This window comes from Mesoplodon densirostris, chromosome 6 (assembly GCF_025265405.1).
Source record: "Mesoplodon densirostris isolate mMesDen1 chromosome 6, mMesDen1 primary haplotype, whole genome shotgun sequence".
In the NCBI taxonomy this organism is placed as follows: domain Eukaryota; kingdom Metazoa; phylum Chordata; class Mammalia; order Artiodactyla; family Ziphiidae; genus Mesoplodon; species Mesoplodon densirostris.
The window spans coordinates 110,344,932-110,368,161 of NC_082666.1; the positions used below are offsets into that span (position 1 = coordinate 110,344,932).

General features: G+C 37.2%; 1 long non-coding RNA gene across 1 annotated transcript; it reads left to right on the top strand.

Annotated features, from left to right (window-relative positions):
- Nucleotides 1-5,610: 5,610 nt before the first annotated feature.
- On the top strand, nt 5,611-20,477 carry LOC132492778 (uncharacterized). Its single transcript, XR_009532864.1, has 3 exons — nt 5,611-5,742; nt 19,150-19,233; nt 20,416-20,477. It is a non-coding gene; the product is annotated as an uncharacterized LOC132492778 (long non-coding RNA).
- The last annotated feature ends 2,753 nt before the right edge of the window (nt 20,478-23,230 follow it).

Sequence of the window (23,230 nt, forward strand, 5' to 3'; positions counted from 1 at the left end):
CCATTAGAATTCTTTAATTTCTTACCCAATTCAATGGTATGATTTGAAAGTTATCAGAAACCTGCACTTGTCAGAAAGTCTTTAGTATGAATCTTCCTGAAGATGAAGCATTTTTGCAAAAGCATCTATGAATGATAAAAAGACTTAAAAAGACACAGTTAAAGAGCTGGTTAAAATGCAATTGACAAAAAAAAATTTGTTTACTTCTGTAACATACAAATTTGACATATTCAAATTTTAGAAATTTTATTTAATTTCATATAACATAAGAATATCTATATTAATGATATTTAGTATAATCTAAATGTATAACCTAAGAAGGTTGGAGATACATTTATTTCTAATCAATTGACAGTGCCTCCCATAACATACCAAATCATCCTAATTAGTTTAATATCTCTCTTTGAGATGACTTAGGGGTCCTCCGAAACATCCCAAAGGTATCTAGAGGTCAAAGTATCTTTCATTAGGATTCTATCCTTGAGAAGTTTATCCAAAATGTTAAAAAGTTTCAAGACACTTGGTCAAATAGGATTACAGACCACTGTGAAACAATGCTTATGCATTTAAGCAAAGTTACAATGAAAGATTTTAAAAGCAAGTACAGAAAGTTATAACAGATTATTTAAAAGGTAAAGAAAATTTACAATCTTAATCAAAAGCAAATCAATATTCCAAGAAAACTTTTTTCTCTTAAAAGAGAGAGAAAAAAATTTTAAGTTTTTGTACCACTTTACTTTTAATCTTAAAATTCATTTACTCAATTAAATTCATTCTAATCTTAGTGAGTCCTGACAACACATAGAATTTCTTTCTAAAGATTACTTTTTCCCCAGAAATCTACAACTTTCTATATTCATATTAACTTGCCCTTTATTTTATTTCCTCTTTAGAAATAACCAGCTTTAAGACAAAATTACTTCCTTTTCCTTTAACAAAATAAATTCCTATTCTTCATACCTTCTTTTAATGAAAACACACATCCTATTACCCTGTATATGAAAATGTTCTCATTATTTCTAGTGGCTTTAATTACATATTTAATTAGAATTCTCAAGTCTTAAAAACCTAAATTCCTAGTGAAAATTAAGAAGTAAGCAATTATGAGCTGTTCTTTACATTAGCATTCTGTAGATTGGCAAATTTATAAATAAATGCTATTTATAATTTCTAAAAATATGTGCTTTCTTATGGAAAATGTCTCAGTGTGACACCAAACATATTTATTAATAGTCTTAAATATCTTTACTTTCTCTGTAAAAGGAAGCCAATGTTTAGTAATTAATATTTCAGTATATTATTTTATTTGGAAAAGACCTTGATATTCAATGAATTCTCATCATTTAGCTTAATTTAGTTAAACTCTAAAATTTCAAGTTACTAAAACTTCCAGAAAAGCTATTTTTAAGTAGACATTCCTAAAACATAATTATTCCCAGAGTTCACCTAAAAACTCTTGTCTCATTTACCTCTATTTTATTCACTTGTTCTCAAAAATTATGTTTAGATTACCCAAGAAAACTTTATGAGACATTAGACCAAGTCAGCCATTATCCCAAATTTAATATTGAATATTTTTCAGATCACATGAATCCGAAATTCATTCAAGTTAGTTTCTTTTATATTTCTGAGAATTTCTGTAAGTGCTTAATTTCCTTTAAGTCAATTAAATAGAGCTCATTTACAAACTAACTTTGATAATACCATCCAAAGGAAAAGAGATATATTTATAATGTACACATGGACATACATACATTCCAGACAAACAGAGATCTCACAGTTTCCCTGCCTGAGTTTAAAAAGGACTCTTCTCCCTTTTTTTCCCCCCTCAGTCTCAGGAATTGGCGATGGTATAGACAAGAGTGAGTGAGAGTACATTAGAGCCCAGGGTAGAACATTTACATTTCAAAGGCACAGGGAGAAAAATGTAAGTTCCTCCTAGTAAGATTTGTTTCCTTCTGGTCAGAAGAGTGAAGAGATACTTTTAACAAGCCAGCTTTTTCATATGCAAAAACAAGATTTAGAATGTCAAAAAGTGCCCCATCTGGGGCATTATTCTCCAGAGCCTAAAGAATACTGTGACCACATGATTTTAGAAAAAATATCACCTTCTCCTTTTCATGGGTATGAGCCCGTGAAAGTAAGACCTAAGAATTTCCCAATTCTGCAAAATACAGCGTAGGGAATATAAGATGAAACAGAGCTCTGATTACCCCTTCTCAGTTGTTTATGGCTGGTAATCTTAAAATCTCAAACAAACAAACAAATGTAGTCTCTCAGGGTTTCAAACTCCTAAGCCCAAAAGGGAAAATCCCAACAAATGTTTAGCCACTGACAGACCCAAATGGCTAAGAGAATGAATACCCTGGTATTATCACACACAAGTTCCACTACTTACTAGAGAAATCTCAACCAGCAAAGCATGTGTCTTTTTCCCTTTACCACAGAAATCAAAAGTGCCATGGGCCAATGATGCCTGGTCAGTGGCAAGTGTTCAGGGCCATCTCTGAGACAAAGGTGCTCAAGCAGCTGCTGAGTAGTATCCATGAGCTGCCACTGGTCAGGGGCCAGTGTGCTATGGTTGAGATGCCCACTAGGGATGGTGGCCCCTTCATGGTTGCCCAAATTATTGCCAAACCAAACACAGATTCACTCACCCAATGCAGAGCAAAGCCAATCTACTGATACCAGTTGTGGTGAAGGAAAGTACAGTGTTTATTTGCAGGATGCGAAGCAAGGATAACAAGCAGCTAATGCTCAAAAGACCCAAACTCCCTGAAGACTTTTGGGCAAATGTTTCTAAAGACAACATTAGGAGTGAGGGTCTCAGGGTGAATTATCACTTCATGGACATTCTTTTGATTAGTTGGTGGAGAGGTGACAGGGTGATGTTTTGGGAACCTTAATCATCAGCCTTCTTGTTCCAACCAGTCTGGGACCTACATGCTTGTGATCAGCATGTAGTCAAATCCTCCATCAGGTGGAGAGCCTTAGTGTCTACAGAAAACGCTCAAGTGTCGTGGTCCATACGTGGGTTGGAAAAGAATTTCCAGACACAAGGCAGAACGTAAAGAAGATAGAATTTATTAGAGGAAAGTGTCTCTGCCAGAACAGCAGGCTGACTTTCTAGTAGTCTGGGGGAGTGGACCCCAAACATGTGCTATTGATCAGTTTTTATAGCCAGAAAACAAAGGAATGCTCCAAGGTGAAAATTTCGTTTACTAATTGGTCGAGGCACATATACTTTCCTTCTATGGAGTGGCAGTGGGACAGGGAAGATGCCTTTTCTTATTTGGGACAGGTCTCATCGCCCAGCTGGGCTCAGGAATTTCATAACCATCACAACATGGTGGGGAGGGCAATTAAGGGTCTGATAAGGGGTGTAACGCTGACACTTTTTCAGAGAGGGTTGTCCTTTGTCCTTGAAGCACCATTGTCCTTGGAGCACCACATCAAGGATATGTGTCAGACTGTTATCTATAGCCCTTGAGGAGAAAGGGATAGAGACAACACTGTTTTTCAATCTATTGTTACTTTTCTTGCTTGACTGCTTTTCCTTTGTTTCTGAATTTGGTCAGTTCTATAATCATTAACTGCTCTTTGGAAATCAAGGGAGGCCTAGGAGACTAAAGCTTTGTTCTACAAACAAGAAGCAGGGAACACTTTGAGTCTGTCACTGGGAAAGCCCCACAGGATTCTACTCAGTTTCACAATCATGAATAAAGTTGTTTCTATGAACGTTCATGTACAAATTTTGTGTGGACATATTTTTCTCATTTAAATTCCTAGGGGGTGAAATTAGGGGATTGTATTAATGCCAAACTGTTTTCCAAAGTAGTACATCATTTCACATTTTCTTCAGGAATGTATGAGACTTCTGGTTGTTCTCCATCCTTACTAACATTTGATGCTATCAATCTTTTTAATTTTAGTCATTCTAGTAGATGTGAAGTTATTTGCATTGTGGTTTTAATTTTTCTTTGATGACTAATAATGCTGAACATTTTAAAATGTTGCTTATTTACCATTCATGTATCTTCTTTGGTTAAGTGTCTTATTAAATTTTTTGCCTAATTTAAAATAAATTGTTTGTCTACTAAGTAGTGTTTTAGTAAAAGCTGCAGAAGAAGCAAGTTTGGCTGGATTACAGAAAACAAGGGGGAGAATGGTAGGAATGAGGCCAAGAGAGACATGGGAGAAGGGGAGAACAGATCAAAAAGGACTTTGAGGCCTTGGTGAGAACTTTGGATTTATTGTAATTAAATTGAATTCACTGGACGATTTTGAGTATAGAGTGGCACAATCAGGCTTAAATTTTAAGGGACCACTTTAGCAGCTCTGTGAACAGGCCAGAGGAACAGGAGTAAACACAGGATAGACTAGGAGGTTATTGCAGCAGTCAGAAAGAGAGAAACTGGTTAGCTGCAGTTCTGAATGAGCTTTCCCCTCACTCTTGTTCCTGACATTCCAAACTGCATAATTTCAGATGTGGAAGACTGAGAAATTTCCTGGCTTTTCTCAACAGAATATTGACTTACTCAAGGCCTTTAAGTGGAACACACTCTACTGAGGGTTGAGAGACAGCTGACAATAGTGGCTTGCTTAGCTTAACTCCGTGGTTATGGTTGTTAGTTGTGGTTGCAATATTATGGTTGTGTGACTCTTTGGTTAGTATTCACTTTCTCCGTCTTGGAATATACGTTTGATGAGGATGGAAAAATAATCTCTGCTTTTAACTGTAGCCTCAGTTCGAGCACAGTGCCTGCCAATTAGCATTTAGTCAATGGGTTTTTTTGTAGGGGAGTGAATGTGTGTATGTGTGAGGGAGAGAGAGAAGAGGGGCAGAAACAGAGAGGGGAAGAGACAGCCATAGGGACAGGGGAACAAGTCCATATTGCAAAAGAACAGGACAATATTTTCTGTGAGTAGAATGCTCAGAGCCTGTGTACTGTGTTCTTTTCTACTTTCTCAGGTTAGATTTATCACTTCATACATTTTCTTTATCTTATCCAAAATGAATCTACATTTTTTTTTCTTATAAGTATAAAGAAAAAGATGTTTTGGGGGGGAAAAATTTTTAATGTCTCACTACAATTCAAGTACCATACATGTCTCTTTCTATTATTTGTATATCTTGAAAATATACCAGCATTATTGTCTAACACAAAGGAGGCACTAAATAAAAGTTTTTCTTTGAAACATTGTTACTATAAATTATAAGAGACAGGAGCCATGTTTTCACAGCTCTGTTTCTTGAGCACCCAGCCCAACGGTATTGTGGAGATGGAATAACAATCACCATGAGCACAGGTCACTGCTGACAAAGGGACTTGCTTTCTCTCTAAACCATTTGACTTTGTTGGTGCCCAGGGCAGGATGCTCCAAAATATGCCTCAGTGGAATATTACTTTGAATTAAAGTTACTGAAGAAATGACTGATGCAAGAGAGACACACTGACCTTCCTATCTGTCTCCATGAAAGCAGGAAATTAATATCTCATGTGAATGGTGCCCTCCCTGTACCAGGAGGTAGAAAGACATCATTAGCACCAGAGATAGGGAATGCATGGTCAAGAAGGCTGTATAAACCTTGTTACTTCTTTAACTCAAGAAGGTTGGCAGGGACATTTCTTCCTCCTCAACAGCTGACAAGACAACCAGGAGGCTGGCTAAACCCTGCTTCCCACCACAAGACGGCTGCAGCTGAGAGATCCTAGGACACATGACAAAGGCCAGCAGAAGGTAAAATTTCTTATCTCCTCAACTTCCCAGGCCTGTAAGGTCTGGTGGGTGGGAAAGTGCTTAAGAGTCTCCTTTTCTCTATCTCTAAATTTAGATTAGCAGAAGAAAATACTTATGGAGCAAGATCCTTGTGACATAGAAAATCTGGTTTTTGGAAATGAGTAATCTCGTCTCAGTTTTTCTTAATCCTTTCCTCCCAGAGATAGTCACTGTTTTTCTTTGTCTCTGTCTCCTGAGTCATGTTTCATAAGAAGAAAGAACCATAGGGCAGAGTACAGGCATAGGCCCTATAAGTCTGCTGTTGGAGACAGCCTCACAGACTGGTGAGTTAACAGTTCTCTCCAGTCCAGTGCCTATTAAGACAAACTTTGCTGTCAGTCCTCTAGATAAAAACTGGATGAGATTTTTCCTTCTGTATTTTTCTATGTCCTGAGAGTTTGGCTTTTTGTCCAGTGAGAATATTCTCTCTGGTCTCCACCATCTGGATGGTGTATTTACTGGGGTGCATCTGGTAACCAGTTGAATTGACTGGGGTTCTGAGACGCAAAGTCATAAACAGCACACTCTAGTCTTGTTGTGCCAGCTGTCAGAGGAGTTTGTCCTAAGGGGACCCAGTCCATAAGGGGCCTTTGTTGTTTCAACCTTCATTACCTTGTAAGTGTTGGAAAAGTCCCATTCCAGCAGCATATGCCTGATGTCACAGATTAGTAGGTTTGGGATCAGAGGGGCCTCAAATTCCCAGGAGAGACCAGGGACACAGTTTGCATTATACCACCCTTACTGCCTGTGCAATGAAGGCCTTTGCTTTCTTAGATTATCCTTGGAAATGAATTTTCACATTATAGGGGCTATACCATCCGTGCCCTCTCCATCTGAAAGTATGCTTATTTCATCCATGGTAAGGATTTATTCTAAGCCAGAAAAGTTACCTCTGGGTCGTTCCATAAAAAGCCTTACTGATTTGAGTCACTATTTGAAATTAATGAAAGGTCTTACTCCTCAATGGCCAGATGATGGCTCCTTTAAATATGCTGTATTTAAAAGATTACCTTTTTGAGAGCTCTCATCATAAACAGCTGTCATATTGGTATTTATGGAAGGATCAAATTGAAAGGAAAAATAATGTATAACAGCTAGCCTTAGGGAATCGTTATTAAGATGAAATAACAGAAATTAGACTTAAAGATCCAACGTGAATTCCCCTTTTTAAGAAAAATTTTAAAAATTGCCCCATCTCCTCAGCAATTCCTTAGGCCCTCCTACAAATAATTAGGAAAAGATCAGTTGGAAGCCAATATTCAAGAGCTAATGGAAACAATTATCTTTGTCTTCCAAATCTCTACAAAACCAGAAATGCAACTTAGGAACAAGTCAAGGCCCATTTATCTTCACCAACCCTGAAACCTATTCCTCTCAAATTCTTGTAGATATTATAAAAGTTGAGGATAATTGGAGCAAAATTGTCCTGTACTTAAGAAGAAAAAGTTTTTAAAATAATAATTACCCTGAGACTTATGATAATAGAAAAATACACTCCAAAACTCACAGAAGAAAATTTACATTTTTTTCTCTGTCCCTTAACGTTATAAATCTTACCATGTCTTTGAAATGTAAACACAGCCACATTGCCTGAGACTGAGCCCAGATTATCTCAATTGTTAGAACCTGAAACTAAAATTTAAAGAAAAAAAAGGAAAGAGGTTTTTTTTTAAACAAAAACCACCAAAAAAAAACCCTCTCTTGCTCAAACTCTAAATCACAGTCTCCTTAAAATTGTTTATCAAGGGCAAGTACACTTAAAGGGCAAGAAGACTTAAAAGTCTTCTCCATAACTAATAAAAGACTGTAGCTATCTGAGTGAGTAAACTTAATTTATTCCAACAAGCAATCTAAAAATTCTCAAAAATATAACAAAAACGAATACAAATATTTTTCAAATTCACATGATCTTAGATAATTTTTGGTAAGCAAAATCTAGTTCAGGTTTAATGGTTTAATTAATACAGACATATCTTAAGAGTTATCAGCATTAAGTATAATAGCTTTATGCTATGTAGTTTTACTAAAAGTCAAATAAGCTCATGTTATCTCTTTTACAAAATTTCTCAGAAAACAGTAAGAATAATAATAATTTAAGATGATGGCTAACACTACTTTAACACCTTATGAAATTGTCATGAGTAATCTGAGTGATTGTTAAGAACAAATTAATTAAATAGACATAAGATAAGAATTCTTTTAGGTAAACTTTTTTTAGCAATAATTGTTTTTGCTATGTCAACTTAAATAGTTTTCTAAATGTCTTTGATAAATTGTACCCTTAGAGTTTTGCTAAGTTAAATTAAATGAATTGAATGTCTAGATCATTTCCAACTAAGACAAAATACTGAAATATTAATTGCTGCACGAGTCTAAGTTTACCTACTTTTGACCTCTTACTACACACTAAATATGTTTGGTTCTATTAGTAAACATGTCTTGTGCTTCATTAAAAGCTTGTACTATGGGGCTTCCCTGGTGGCACAGTGGTTGAGAATCTGCCTGCCAATGCAGGGGACACGGGTTCGAGCCCTGGTCTGGGAAGATCCCACATGCCGCAGAGCAACTGGGTCTGTGAGCCACAATTACTGAGCCTGCGCGTCTGGAGCCTGTGCTCTGCAACAAGAGAGGCCGTGATAGTGAGAGGCCCGCGCACCGCGATGAGGAGTGGCCCCCGCTTGCCACAACTAGAGAAAGCCCTCACACAGAAACAAAGACCCAACACGGCCATAAATAAAAAAAAAAAAAAAAAAAAAAAGCTTGTACTATGAAGTCGAATATGTTTCTAGAAATTATGAAATGTATTGATAAGTTTGCCAAGCCACAAAATACTTACACAGTTAATAATTTTTAACTTTATCTTTACAAAAAAATTAAAGCTTCAAAGGATTAAGAATTGTAAATAATATATGTGGTTAAAGCTACTAGGAATTATAAGGAAATTAGAATATGTTTTGGGGTAAGAAAAAGTGTAAGCTATGGAGATGTTTTGGTTCATGTAAAAACTTTGTTAAGTGATTTTTGTCCTAAAGCTGGTAACTTCTAAATGGGAAAGAGAACAAGGGGCAAATCAAAATGGGCAGAGAAAGTTGTAAGAGGTTTGTTAAAAAGGAATCTTTAGAAAGGAATTTTATGTGTAGTCAGGTCTAAGATTGGAATGAATTTAATAAAGTGATTGAGTTTTAATATCCAAAGTAAGCTGGTAGAAAATTAAAATTTGTTTTTTCTCTCTTTTTGCAAAATTTTCTTAATTATTGGTCTGCTCTTAATGAGAAATTGTAAACAAAGACTTTTTTCTTACATTTAATGTAATCTGTCTAGCAAAACAAATATTGTACATTTTGTCTTGATGAGTCTGATAATTTTGAAGAAAAACTGAGTGCTTTCAATACTAAAAGAGCTAAGTCTTTTTACACTATTTAACTGTCTGTATTTACATGTGAATCTTTGTCACTTTGATTAAATTGATAACTAAATATTAATTCACAGTGACATATGATCATATTTGACAAAGTGTTTTAAAACATTTTTATTTTTGAACAAGTAGATTTTCCCCTAAGTCAAATTCAAAATGAAGTCTTATTGACCTGGAAATAATGTTCAGGTTTTCCAGAGGCCCCTTGGAACACCCTCAAAGATTTGTTTTATCTCATTAGAAAAGAGAGCTATGAAACTCATTAGGCTTATTTGGTATGTTACTTACATGGGAAGCATTGCTAAATAAATGATCATAAACTCTAGGTTATATCATAAGGGTGAATGTTATTAATATAAATGTTCTAGAAAGTATATGAAATTCCTAAAATTGGATATGTCCTAGTATAATGTTATCAGTCATAATTCTAGTTATTATCTTAAATGTTTTGTGTCACAGAGATAAATTTTCTTGTCAATTCCATTAGAATGAATCAAATTTTTAGTAATGGATATTTGTCTTTTATTACTTAGACAATGGTTTTACTCAGATGCTTTTACAAAAGCTTCCTGAAAATGTGTTTCATGTTCAGAGAAATTCATGGAAAAGGATCTAACAAGTATTCTAGAACACAAGTTTCTGATGAATTTCAAATCATTACACTGAACTGAGTAAGAATTTACAAAACCCTAATGGAGAAATTGACGGTTTCATAAAACTTCTAACAAAAGATCAAACAAAACAAGAATTAATTACATGGGACTAAGTAAACTGAAGAAGATGGTTATAATATTTTATGATTTAAAAAATATATTTATTTAGTTTATTTATTTTTGGCTGCATTGGGTCTTTGTTGCTGTGTATGGGCTTTCTCTAGTTGCAGCGAATGGCAGCTACTCTTCGTTGTGGTGCGTGGGCTTCTCATTGCAGTGGCTTCTCTTGTTGTAGAGCATGGGCTCTAGGTGCATGGGCTTCAGTAGTTGTGGCTCACGGGCTTTAGTAGTTGTGGCTCATGGGCTCTAGAATACAGGCTCAGTAGTTGTGGCACGTGGGCTTAGTTGCTCTGCGGCATGTGGGATCTTCCTGGACCAGGGTTTGAACCCATGTCCCTTGCACTGGCAGGCAGATTCTTAAACACTGTGCCACCAGGAAAGCCCCATTTTATGATTTTTTTTTCGTGGTACGCGGGCCTCTCACTGTTGTGGCCTCTCCCGTTGTGGAGCACAGGCTCCGGATGCGCAGGCTCAGCGGCCATGGTTCACAGGCTCAGCCGCTCCACGGTATGTGGGATCCTCCCAGACCGGGGCACGAACCCGGGTCCCCTGCATCACAGGCAGACTCTCAACCACTGCACCACCAGGGAAGCCCTATGATTTTTACATTTGAAACATTGCTTTTTTTTTTTTAAGTTTTGTTTCTCCAAATGTCGGAAAATTTGTTTTTCTCTCTTAAGCTTAGAGCAGTTTGGTAAATTATACCCTTGTAAGCAAAATTGAATCATTTGTCTTTTTCTCCCTACCCGATTCCTCCAGAATTCAGAAGCTTTCAGTGAACATTTTTATTTTCTTGGCAATATAGTTATTTGCATAATTTCAATAAGAATCTGTTCTCCTTATAATAGCACATAATTGCAAACATTGATTATATTACTAAAGTTCTGCCTAGAATGTCATAGTTGAGAGAGATATACATAAACTTAGGTTTGACCAAACAGCTTTAAGAAACTAAGGTTGACTTCATGGAGCCAATAAAGCCCCTTGGGAAAATAGTGTGGTACCTTGCTTAGAGTTCCCAGCAGCCTTACTAGCTGAGTAAGGAAGGTCACTCCCTGGCAAATGCAAGAACCTCAGAATATCTGGGGGACATTGAGGAGAAGAATTCACCCAAATCTATAGATGTCAAATGATTGGCTTGGCTTCTTAGCCTCAAGGGACTATTAAAAGTTTAATCTGGAGATTCCTTATAAAAAGTTCCAGCAAAGCAGATTGAAAAGAGCCTATATGGGAGATTTCCCTCTAACCCTGGAGATATTCTGCAGAGATAGTGGTTGACCAGAGGTAAAACCTGAAGTCCTTCATGAATTTCAATCAAAATTGAACTTTAAGAAGCCAGAACTCCTCACAGTGACATTCAGGAGAGAGGGTAGAGAGAAAGATGGCAGAGTAGAAGGACGTGAGCTCACCTCCTCTCATGAAACCACCCAAATCACAACGAACTGCTGAACAACCATCAACAAAAAAGACTTGAACATACAAAAAAGACATTCTACATCCAGAGACAAAGAAGAAGCTACAACTAGATGGTAGGAGGGGTGCTTTTGTGATATAATCAAATCTCATACCTGCTGGGTGGGTGACCCAGAAAGTGGAAAATAATCATCATATCACAGAGGTTTTCCCACAGGAGTGAGAGTTCTGAGACCCACGTGAGGCTCCTCAGCCTGGGGACATGGCAATGAGAGGAGGAGATCCCAGAGCAGTTGATCTTGAAGGCCAGTGGGACTTGAGGGCAGGAGCTCCACAGGATTGGGGGAAAGAGACTCCACTTTTGGAGGGTGCACACAAGGTTTCATGTGTACTGGGACTCAGGGCAAAGCAGTAACTCCATAAAAGCTTGGGCCAGACCTACCTGAGGGTCTTGGAGGGTCTCCTGGGGAGGAAGAAGTTGGCTGTGGCTCACTGTGGGGGCAAGAACACTGGTGGCAGAGGACCCAGGGAATATTTTTTGGTGTGAGCTTTCCTGGAGGTCACCATTTGGGCACTGAGACCTGGCCCCACCCAATAGCCTGCAGTCTCCAGTTCTGGGATGCCTCAGGGCAAACAACCAACAGGGTGGGAACACAGACCCTCCCATGAGCAGACAGGCTGCCTAAATTTATTCTGATCGCACAGCCGCCTCTAAACACCACTTGACACAGCCCTGCCCACCAGAGGGAGAAAACCCAGCTCCACTCACCAGTGGGCAGGCACCAGTCCCTACCACCAGGAAGACTGCACAAGCTCCTGGACCAACCTCACCCATCAGGGGGCAGGCACCAGAAGTGAGAGGAGCCAAGATCCTGCAGCCTGAGGAAAGGAGGCTACAAACACAGAAGGCAGAGAAATGTGTTCCAGATGAAGGAACGTCATCAAACTCTGGAAGAACACCTAAGTGAAGTGGAGATGATAGGCAATCTTCCTGAAAAAGAATTCAGAGTAATGATAGTAAAGATGATACAAGTAACTGGAAAAAGAATGGAGGCACAGACCAAGAACATAGATGAAAGTTTAAACAAAGAGCTAGAAGTTTTAAAAAACAGAGATAAACAATAACTGAAATGAAAAATACTCTACAAGTAATCAATAGCAGAATAAATGAGGCAGAAGAATAAATAAGTGAGCTGGTAGACAGATTGGTGAAAATCACTGCTTTGGAACCGAATAAAGAAAAAACATGAAAACAAATGAGGACAGTCTAAGAGACCTCTGGGACAACATTAAATGTGCCAACATTCACATTATAGGGGTCCCAGAAGGAGAAGAGAGAGACAGAGGGGCTGAAAAAATATTTGAAGAGATAATAGCCAAAAACTTCCCTAACATGGAAAAGGAACAGTCACTCAAGTCCAGGAAGCACAGAGAGTGAAATACAGGGCAAACCCAAAGAGGAACATGCCAACACACATGAATGAAATGGACAAAAATTAAAGACAAAGAAAACATTAAAAGCAACAAGAGAAAAACAACAAATAACATACAAGGAAACCCCAGTAAGCTTATCAGCTGATTTTTTCAGCAGAAACTCTGCAGGCCAGAAGGGAGTGGCCCAATATATTTACAGTGATGAAAGGCAAAAACCTACGACCAAAAATACTCTACCCAGCAAGGCTCTTATTCAGACCTGACAGAGAAATCAAAAGCTTTATAGACAAACAAAAGCTAAGAGAATTCAGCACCATCAAACCAGCTTTACAACAAATGCTAAAGGAACTTCTCTAGATGAAAAAGAAAATGCCACAACTAGAAAAGAAGAAAATTATGAATGGGAAAGCTCACCATTAAAGGCAAACATACAGTAAAGGTAGGAAATCATCCACTCACAAATATGATATCAAAACAAGCAATCATGAGAAGAGGAGAGTACAAATGCAGGATATTGGAAATGCATTTGAAATTAAGAGACCAGCAACTTAAAGCAACTTTTCATATATATATATATATATATATATAATATATATATATATATATATATATATATATATATACACTCTGCTATATCAAAACCTCATGGGAAATGCAAACCAGAAATCTACAATAGACACACAAAGAAAAAGCAACCCAAATGCAACACTAAAGATGGTCATCAAACCACAAGGGAAGAGAACAAAAGAGGAAGGGAAGAAAAAAGAGCTACAAAAACAAACCCAAAACAATGAACAAAATGACAGTAAGAACATACATATTGATAATTACATTAAAAGTAAAGAGACTAAATGCTCCAACCAAAAGACATAGACTGGCTGAACAGATACAAAAGCAAGAACCATATATATGCTGCCTACTAGAAACTCACTTTAGATCTAGACACCCACACAGACTGAAAGTGAGAGGGTAAAAGAAAGGTATTCCATACAAATGGAAATCAAAGGAAAGCCAGCGTAGCAATAGTCATATCAGACAAAATAGACTCTAAAATAAAGACTGTAACAAGGACCAAGAAGGACCAAGACACTGCATAATGATCAAGGAATCAATCCAAGAAGAAGATTCAACAATTGTAAATATATATTCACCCAACATAGGAACGCCTCAATATATAAGGCAAATGCTAATAGCCATAAAAGGAGAAATTGACAGTAACACAATAGTATTGGGGGATGTTAACACCCCACTTTCATCAATGCACAGATCATCCAGACAAAATCAATATGAAAACACAGGCCTTGAATGATACATTAGACCAGAAGGACTTAATTGATATTTAGAGAGCATTCCATCTGAAAGCAACAGAATACACATTCTCCTCAAGTGCACACGAAACATTCTCCAGGATAGATCACACGCTGCGCCACAAAGTGAGCCTTGGTAAATTTAAGAAAATTGAAATCATATGAAGCACCTATTCCAAACACAATGCTATGAGATTAGAAATCAACTACAAGAAAAAAAACTGTAAAAAACACAAATACATGGAGGCTAAACAATATGCTATAAGCAACCAATGTATCACTGAAGAAATCAAAGCAAAAATTAAAAAATACCTACGAATGAAAACAAAAACATGAAGATCCAAAACCTATGGGATGCAGCAGAAGCATTTCTAAGAGGGAAGTTTATAGTGATAAAATCTTACCTCAGGAAACAAGAAAAATCTCAAATAAACAGCCTAACGTTATACGTAAAGCAACTAGAGAAAGGAGAACAAACAAAACCCAAATTAAGTAGAAGGAAAGAAATCATATAGATCAGAGCAGAAATAAATGAGAGACAAAGAAAACAGTAGGAAAGATCAATGAAACTAGAAGCTGGTTCTTTGAAAAGATAAACAAAATTGATAAACCATTAGCCAGCATCATCAAGAAAAAAATGGGGAGAGCTCAAAGCGATAAAATTAGAAATACAAAAGAAGTTACAGGGCCTCCCTGGTGGCGCAGTGGTTGGGAGTCCGCCTGCCGATGCAGGGGATACGGGTTCGTGCCCCGGTCTGGGAGGATCCCATATGCCGCGGAGCGGCTGGGCCGGTGAGCCATGGCCGCTGGGCCTGCGCGTCCGGAGCCTGTGCTCCGCAACAGGAGAGGCCACAACAGTGAGAGGCCCACATACCGCAAAAAAAAAAAAAAAGAAGTTACAATGGACACCACAGAAATACAAAAGCTCATAAGAGACTACGACCAGAAACTATATGCCTGTAAAATGCACAACCTAGAAGAAATGGACAAATTCTTAGAAAGGTACAACCTTCGAAGACTGAACCAGGAAGAAATAGAAAATATGAACAGACAAATCACAAGTCCTGAAATTGAAACTGTGATGAAGAAACTCCAACAGGGCATCCCTGGTGGCGCAGTTGTTAAGAAACCACCTGCCAAGGCAGGGGACACGGGTTCGAACCCTGGTCCAGGAAGATCCCACATGTCACAGAGCAACTAAGCCCGTGGGTCACAACTACTAAGCCTGCTCTCTAGAGCCCACGAACCACAGCTGCTGAGCCTGCATGCCACAACTACTGAAGCTCACGTGCCTAGATCCCATGCTCTGTGACAAGAGAAGCCACCGCAATGAGTAGCCCATGCACCACAATGAAGAGTAGCCCCTGCTTGCCACAACTAAAAAAAGAAAGCCTACATACAACAACAAACACCCAATGCAGCCAAAAATAAAATAAATAAATAAATTTACTTTTTAAATTTATTAAAATTTATTTTAAAAAAAGAAGCTCCCAACAAACAAAAGTCCAAGATCAGATGGCTTCACAGGTGAATTCTATCAAGCATTTAGAGAACACTAAACACCTGTTCTTCTGAAACTATTCCATAAAATTTCAGAAGAAGAAACATTCCCAAACTCATCCTATGAGGCCATAATCACCCTGATACCAAAACGAAACAAAGGTACTACAAAAAAAGAAAAAATAAGTCAATATCACTGATGAACATAGACTCAAAAATCATTTACAAAATACTAGCAAAGTGAATCCAACAACGCATTAAAAGGCTCAGACACCATGATCAAGTGGGATTTATCCCAAGGATGCAAGGATTTTTCAATCTCCACATATCAATCAGTGTGATACACCACATCAATGAATTCAGTAAAGTCACAGAATACAAAATTAATACACAGAAATCTCTTTCATTCCTATACACCAAAAACAAAAGATCAGAAAGAGAAATTATGGAAGGAATCCCATTTACCATCACATCAAAGAGAATAAATACCTATAAATAAATCTACCTAAGGAGACAAAAGACCTGTACTCTGAAAACTCTAAGATGCTGATGAAAGAAATCGAAAGTGACACAAACAGATGGAGAGATATACCATGTGCTTGGATTGGAAGAATCAATACTGTCAAAATGACTATACTACTTAAGGCAATCTACAGATTCAATGCAATCCCTATTAAATTACCAGTGGAATTTTTTTTTTTAGATTTTTTTCATGTGGACCATTTTTAAAGTCTTTATTGAATTTGTTACAATATTGCTTCTGTTTTATGTGTTGGTTTTTGGGTTTTTTTGTGTGTTTTTTTGGTTGCATGGCATGTGGGATCCCAACTCCCTGACCAGGGATCGAACCTGCATCCTCCTCATTGGAAGGTGAAGTCCCAACCACCGGACCGCCAGGAAAGCCCCCACCAATGGCATTTTTCACAGAACTAGAACAGAAAATTTTAAAATGTGTATAGAAACACAAACCCCCAAATAGCCAAAGCATACTATGAAAGCAAAATGGAGCTGGAGGAATCAGGCTCACTGTCTTCAGACTATATTACAAAGCTACAGTAATCAGTATGGTACTTGCACAAAAACAGAAATATAGATCAATGGAACACAATAGAAAGCCCAGAAATAAACCCACACAACTATGGTCAATTAATCTATGACAAAGGAGGCAGGAATATACAATGGAGAAAAGACAGTCTCTTCCATAAGTGGTGCTGGGAAAACTGGACAGCTACATGTAAAAAAATGAAATTAGAACAATTTTCTAACATCACAGACAAAAATAAACTCAAAATGCATTAAAGACCTAAATGTAAGACTGGACATTATAAAACTTTTAGAGGAAAATCCAGGCAGAACACTCTTTCACAGCAGCAATATCTTTTTGGATCCACCTCCTAGAGGAAAGAAAACAAAAACTAAAATAAACAAATGGGACCTAATCAAACTTAAAAGCTTTTGCACAGCAAAGGAAACCATAAACAAAACAAAAAGACAACCTACAGAATGGGAGAAAATATTTGCAAATGATGAGACTGACAATGGAATAATCTCCAAAGTATACAAATAGCTCATGCAGCTCAATATCAAAAAAGCAAACAACCCAATCAAAAAATGGACAGAAGATCTAAACAGACATTTCTCCAAAGAAGACATACTGATGGGCAAAAAGCACATGAAAATCTGCTCAACATCGCTAATTATTAGAGAAATGCAAATCAAAACTACAATGAGGTATCACCTCACACCAGTCAGAGTAACCGTCATCAAAAAGTCTACAAACTGTAGACTACAAAAATGTTGGAGAGGGTGTGGAGAAAAGGAGTCCTCCTGCACTGTTGGTGGGAATGTAAATTGGTTCAACCACTATGGAGAATATTATGGGATTCCTTAAAAAACTAAAAATAGAAGTACCATATGATCCAGCAATCCTACTCTTAGGCATGTATCTGGAGAAAATTATACTTCCAAAAGATACATGCACCCCAGTGTTCGGTGCAGCACTATTCACAATAACCAGGATATGAAAGCAATTTAAATGTCCATTGACAGATGAATGGATAAAGAAGATGTGGTACATATATACAATGGAATATTACTCAGCCATAAAAATGAATGAAATAATGCCATTTGCAGTAACATGAATTGACGTAGAGATTATCATACTAAGTGAAGTAATTCAGAGAAAGACAAGTATCATATGATATCACTTATCTGTGGAATCTGAAAACATGATACAAATGAACTTAATTACAAAAGAGAAACAAACTCACAGACTTAAAAAACAAACTTATGGTTACTAAAGGGAAAAGGTATGGGGAGGGATAAATTAGGAGTTTGGATTCACATATACACACTACTATATATAAAATAGATAATCAACAAGACCCTACTGTAGAGCAAAGGGAACTCTACTCACTATTCTGTAATAACCTATATGGCAAAAGAATCTGAAAAAGAATGGATATATGTATATGTATAACTGAATCATTTTGCTGTACACCTGAAACTAATTCAACATTGTAAATCAACTATACTTCAATATAAAATAAAAATTAAATTAAAAAAAGAGATGAACAAAAGAAGTGTCTTCCAATGCAAGGATCAGATCAAAGAACATGAATGGAATATTCCTACTGGGACGATTAGGAGGATAACACATCCTTGGTAGGTGCAGAGCCTGTTCACTTATCCTCTGACTTTCCTTGTTCCCTTTCTCCACTACATCCTATTAAGCAGATAAAAACTTTGAGAAAGCTGCCTCTTCCTTCACCAATGCCAAGAAGGACAAACTCAAAGAGCCATTTTCTGTCTGTCTTCCTCTGATGTTGCTTCTTCATGTTTGAGCTATTGGGAGGAGAGAGAGGCAATAAATTCTCTTAATAAAAGCAAAAAATAAAAATAAAAAATAAGCCTATATGGTCAGTCACAATCCTTGCTATACTTATATAAATAAGACCAAGTTTATTGAATCTAGACTTATTTTGCAAAGAAATTTGTCTTAATTTGGCTATCTTTGATAGAAATGAGGGTGATTTTAGAGAGAAAAATTATCTTTCGATAGAAACCAAAATACGTATTGTGGATATTAGATTCTAGTGCTATTAATTTTCCTTGAAGTTTTGTTAATTACCTGAAAACTGGACTGTGTCCTGAATTTTTCTAGTTTCCTCCACTACCTGACTACAACTCTCCAAACTAGTGTTTCCAAATTTTCTCCCACCCTTTTAACTTGGAATCATTGAAACTAAAACTGCCTTTTTTTCTGAAGTCCTGCATACTGAAGGTAGATATCTTAATATAAACTTCAGAGAAATCTCCACAGCAGCTCATGTTTAGACAGTCTTCTTCATTCCTGTTGCTATATGGACCACTCAGAAAGTTTACCTGAACATCTGATGGACATTCAAACTACAAAAGATGCTTTAACCCTGACATTTAGAGATCTTCTCAACTGTCTACCCTCAGAACTCAAAAACTGGTATGAAATTTGCCTCCATTATTAACCATTGTTTTTTTGTCTCCATAGCAATGCCTCTTATTCAATACCTGATTGCTTGTACAGTCAGCTTAACTTCTACTTGGAAATACTGCTTTGGAAGAGAAAATTAAGGTAAAATGATCATATGGATGGACTCTAATCCAAGATGACTTGTATCTTTATAAGGGGGGAATACTAGAACACAGACATGCACAGACTGAGGGGCAACCATGTGAGGACACAGCGAGAAGGTAGCCATCAAAGGAGAGAGACCTCAAAGAAACTAAACTTGATACTTTGATCTTGGACTTCTAGCCTCTAGAGCTATGAGAAATAATATTTTTGTTGTTTAAGCCACCTAGTAGCCAGTGTGGTATTTTGTTATGGCAGCCCGAGCAAACAAATACAATCACTATTAGGGAAAAAAAAATCATGTGCTTTGTTATTCCAGTAGAATGATTTTAACACTGATTACTTCTTACCTTGAGATTATAAAAGACAGTGATAAACATTACTGTAGAGTATATATGAGTTGTGTCCTATGAAACAAAGGTAGTTAACAAACACCTCTCAGCTGTAGATGATGCCCTGTGTTCATCTGATCAGCAAGAGGACATGAGTGGAAGGGAGAACCTTTTCTGCTTCAGACAAGCAACTTCCTGGGTTACCCTGAGTACGACAAAGAGGGCCATTGCTTGGGGACCAGGTCTCCAAGCAGTCACAACAGGCCTCAGGAACCCACAAGAAAATTGTGAAGGAAGAATATTACTAGCCAGGCCCATATGAATCTTTTCCTCCGATCACTGCTCTTTTGTGAAAAGTTCTTCCAAATACACATTTTTGTCCCAAAATATCATGTTGGATGCTCGCTACTAGGAGCAAATTTTTCTAGCATCTCTGTTGGATGAATTTTCACACTTGCAAAATCACTCAGAAAAGAGTTCATCCTCCCAACACCTCCCCTGCACCAGTGTCCCCCTAAACAGCATCTGACCACAATATGAAGGAACTTACCTCCCAGGTAAACAGGTGCTTGAATGTGATTTAATTATCTCTGCCTCCTCTCCCTGGTCTCCCTGTGAAATCTAGTCACCTCTTTGCATTAAAGCATTTCTGTGGGAAGCCCTGTAAGGTGCTGGCTATTCTCAATTCTGTCCTGCTGGTTTCTCTGAAGTGCCTAGAAGCTGTCCTCTCCACACACAAACTGTTCTGACAAACTTCATTTGAATGATTTGGATTTTAATTCTCAATTTGCTTCTGTTCCTAAGCCTTAAGGCTTTTTTTTTTTTTTTTTTTTTTTTTTTACCAATTCAGAAAAAAGCATCATTAAAAAAGAGACAAGGTTGGGCTTCCCTGGTGGCGCAGTGGTTGAGAGTCTGCCTGCCGATGCAGGGGACACGGGTTCGTGCCCTGGTCCGGGAAGATCCCACATGCTGCGGAGCGGCTGGACCCGTGAGCCATGACCGCTGAGCCGGCGTGTCCGGAGCCTGTGCTCTGCAACGGGAGAGGCCACAACAGTGAGAGGCCTGCGTACCAAAAAAAAAAAAAAAAAAGACAAGGCTACTCGCAGATCTAACATGCTAAGCTTTAACTTAGTACGTTCTTAGGACTGATGTTTTCCAAGGAACAAACTTTCTTGTTTCCTGTGCAATAATAAAGGTTTGTTATAAAAGTTAAGTACAAAAAGTGAGAAAAAATAAAAATAGTGGTATCTTCACAGTTGAGTTCTTAACATATTTTCTGATATATGTAAAAAGAGAAAAATTGGCAAAATGAGTACCAACATTTTAAAAAATAATAATTAAGCCTAAATCCCTGGATTTACCAATTTTATAAAATAAGAAAGTAACATTTTATAAAATACAATTTTATGAAATATGATTTTATAAAATTTGTTTAGCTAAGTAACAAATGGTTTGCCCACAAAACAGATTTAGCAGGTGGAGTCCAGGGGGCACATTCTACAAAATAAATTTATTGACACTGTAAATGGTTACTAGCATAAAATTGTGGTGGGAATAAAAAGGGCAGTGACCTTCGTCCTGAAGTTTAGGAGTGATCCCTGAATTGAGAGATATCTGAGTTGAAGTGGTCACTGGAAACAAATGGTAGAGACAAATCACAGAGAGCACACTGTATCAATTCCAGCTTCTGGACTCAGAGAAGGAAGGAAGAGCTTCAGATTTCATTGCAGAGAATGAGGCTGAGAAACTTTAAAATCAGATGCTTTTTCCCAGATCCAGGGGGCCAGCTAATGCACAAAAATGCTTAAAGCCACATAGGTATGCCACCTTTATTTCCTAGAGAAGATGTTAGCATTTTCTAAATCCTCATCTACCGTGCCTGGCATGCATTATTTTATAGCTTTCTGGAAGTTTCATCAGCACCACTTGTATATTTGTAGTACGATGTGTCTGTGGAGAGTAGGGAAAGCAGGTCCGGGCTGGGGGCAACGGACTCTTCTAGCTACCACAGTGAGTGGTGCCCCTGCAAACCTGAGTAAGGAAGACAACTTGCCTTTGGGTGGGTAGTGTTACAATCTGCATGTCTAGGGGCACAAATGTAAAGACCGACCCTGTTCTGGGAATGATTATGATTCTGACTGACCTCAAAGGCGTAATGATGAACCCCCTGGATCATCAGGATCTGGATGTTCCCTACTTTTTCCATGGTGTGATCATGACAGAAAGTGTGGCTGTAGATATCTGGGAACGTTTCCAGAAATGTCCTCCTGTAGGAGTTAATTATAAAGTAAATGTGCATAAAAGAGAAAATAATATTGAAAGCTATCAAGGGGAGTAGATCTTAAGGGTTAATATTGTAGATGGACTACTTTGGAAAAAATCTTTTTCCCTTGGAGTATTAAGAAGTCATCGCATAATTGCCATCTCTCCACATTTTGTTCTAGAGTGCCTGGTTTCTTGATATCAGTGTGAGACCTGTTTTAAATAAAAACCTATTTGTAAAAATCCAGATCTGTAATATGTTCTAAATATCATTATAGTGTCTTTTAACTATAGATTAAAAATCACTTCATTTTCAACAAAATATTTCGATGTAAACATCAAATGTTTTGAAAACAAAGGGGATCTGTTTTTGTTGTTTTCTCTTTTATCTAATTTTTGTATCCATTTTGTCTGGGCATATTAAATGGTAAAAATATTTATAAGATTTGCACTAGGTGAATCTTCTTAAAAAGAAAATACGGAAGGCCACAGAGTCTGGGAATATTAATATCTTTTTAATAGATTGATCCCCTTGATTTCTTATTCTGGAGTAAAGGTACAAGTTTTTCCATGAAAATTAGACACACAAATCATCTGACACAATGTATGACAGATGGACAATGGTTGATGGGAATTTTGCTTTAATGCACATTGTTCATTGTAATTTTGGCCAGCTTAATGAACTGTGAATTAATAATGAGGAGCAACACATTCAACGTATTATAGTAATAAAGTGCTTTTATGGACATTTTTCATGTTTCCAGACTTTCTTGGCCACCTTGAACAATTTTAACTCAAAGGATTAAAAAATAATCACTTATTTAACTGTGTTAAAATAGTCAACTTTGAAAAGGATATTTTCCTGTATGAACTTTTTCCTAATTGATTCCATTTTGTTCTGATCAGTAAACTTACCTGAGTAAGCTGCACTATTTAAAAAAAGTGATCTGATAGAGTATTAGATGACATACATGACCATAGTCCATTGTTTTCTGATTCAATGACATAAAGGAGTAAAGGGAAAAATTAATAATTATACATTTTTTAATTAGGAGAATAGAAAAACTAAATTTCTTGTAGAAATAAGCCCAAAGAGTCCTCGTGTCAGCCCCGTTCCTCTTAAAAGACCGTGACGCTGTAATACCAATGGATAATCTGGGAGACAACCAGCTGTCATTAAGATAGATTTTACCAAGGCAAGGGCAATAGGTTGCTTATTAGCAGTGAGAAATCAGTAGTCTTTTAGAAGTGTACCCTTTGGAAAGTGTGAGATATATAATAAATGAAAGCCTTTCATTATTCATTGTTATAAGCCAAATGTAGATTAAATGTACACTACCTTCAATTCAGATATTAAGATATCCTTCCCTCAGTAATTTTATGAGGTAACATGTAGAATGTCA